Here is a 1,987-nt window from a genome sequence, read left to right as displayed (position 1 = left end):
AAGAAACAAATGATATTGTTAGATATTTAAACAAAGTCATCAGCTTTTGGAAATTTTGGAAATCCTGCAAATGTTTATAGCTAACTTATATGACATTGGTAGAGTGTATCTATAGTTTGCAAACCACAACAATTTTTTTATGGTTCATGTCATTCATGCTTTTATCTTCAGCCATCTTTCTGCATCTAATACTTTTAACTTTTGCATCTTTTATAGGTTAAACCCAATGATGAAGACTAAGGAACCAAGTGAATTATTGTATTCCAAACATTTTGTTGCTATATTTCTTTTGATATGTCTACCAACCCAACATTTCATTACACCACTATTATTTAACTTCATCTTGATTGGATGTTGCTCTCTACAATACTACTTTCTAGAATTAAAAGTGTTGTTTTGCAAATAGGATAACTTTCTAGACTACAAATATACTCCACATTTCAACCATCACTAAATATGTTTTCTTTGCGGCTATATTTCCTCTCCATCAAGTACTGAGTTGCATCTATGCAATTTGTCCTTTGAAAGCTAAATATTAAGGTTCGTCATCTTTGTTGATTTATAGACTAAGTATTTATGTATTGTCTTATTGTTTTACAATATTAGCTTATACTATGTGATTTGTACTTTCCTTGTTCCTACGATTTGTTGTATTTCATCTTCCTTATATTCTATATCCAACTTGTGCTCTTTGTGGTACTAATGGTAGAATATGTAAAACTAAAATGCATTTATTTTGTAACTATTTAGATCCAATGAAATGGAAATGAACTATGTTTTCTATGTGCAAGATTCAAGTTAATTTCCATCCATTGTTGTTCAAAAAGCAATATTGGTTTCCTACTTCCCATATTTTGCACTTGTTACATTTGTGTTTACATATACAACATTTCAAATGTGCTGGAATCACTTAAAGTGGTAAAAGCGACACTTACACAATACCATATTTTGATAAATTATGTTTTCACTTCTATGATCTATCAGCGTACCCCCTTGCACCTTTTACCTATACAAATGCAAGTCATAATATTTTTTGATAGATAATTGATTATTAATAACTTTTTATAGTTTTCATATTTTTTGATAGATAATTGATTATCAATAACATTTTATTATTAATTGATAAGATTGATTAATGAGATTGATTATTATGTATTAAGGTGGAATAGAGTCAAACCAAATACCAATTCAAAATTTCTACACTGCCAACTAATTCTACTTGGTGGGACTTGTGTTTACTTTAGTAATAACCATTCCATCAAGTAAAATTGGTAAGATGGGACGTTGATATTAATTAATTGAATGGTGTTCAAAATTATCGGCTGCGCTGGGTAAATATGGCCTTCCTTTCCAACGAATAATAGAATAATAGGCAAATAAAATAGTAGAACAACCTCTTATTATTGGGGGGGTGGTGCAGGTGCATAATCAGCAGGCGAAACGGTAGACGTGAGAGAGGCAAGAAAGCCACCGCCTGCCGCTCTTCCCTCCACTTCTAGCTGCATCGTTGGTCCAAACATCATGGGCAATAGCTTTCTCATCTCATTAGGCACAATTGGCTCTCTAATTAAATTGTATGCAATCTTCCGTGCAACACATAGATTTTAGCTTGCTATTAAACTTGATTGGGGGCCGCGCGGACGCGAGCCCCCTCTATCACAAATTATGACGTGCACTCTCCACAGCGGGAGATGCTAGGCAGAGCCCCCTTCTTCATGTGCAATGAAGGTGCTCTCCCTAGGCCATCGGCCTTCTTGACCACCGATTGACCCCGCCCAGGTAAGTATGCTCTAAACAACGCCGTCTCCTCTTTCTTATACTCCCTCTTCTCCCCTGTTACTCTCTCCTCGGGCATGTGGGATCAATAACACCTCCCCTAAACCAGTACTTCTTCTACCAGTTAAAAACAAGCAAAAAAGAAAACTTCCCTTGGGAGGACTCGAACCCTGGTCTCTGGGAGAGTAATGGCTTTGAAAAATGAAAGCAT

At 35.3% G+C, this 1,987-nt stretch overlaps 1 non-coding gene across 1 annotated transcript; it reads right to left on the bottom strand.

Moving 5' to 3' along the window:
* Nucleotides 1-1,625: 1,625 nt before the first annotated feature.
* LOC149544333 (U1 spliceosomal RNA) lies at nt 1,626-1,787 on the bottom strand. Its single transcript, XR_016355832.1, has one exon. It is a non-coding gene; the product is annotated as a U1 spliceosomal RNA (small nuclear RNA).
* Between the last annotated feature and the right edge of the window lie 200 nt (nt 1,788-1,987).

The sequence above is a fragment of the Cupressus sempervirens genome, chromosome 8 (assembly GCF_028749045.1).
Source record: "Cupressus sempervirens isolate cs-2001-9-10 chromosome 8, ASM2874904v1, whole genome shotgun sequence".
Taxonomy (NCBI): Eukaryota; Viridiplantae; Streptophyta; class Pinopsida; order Cupressales; family Cupressaceae; genus Cupressus; species Cupressus sempervirens.
The sequence above is the reverse complement of the archived record's forward strand: the minus strand, read 5'-3'. Positions and strand labels throughout refer to the sequence as shown.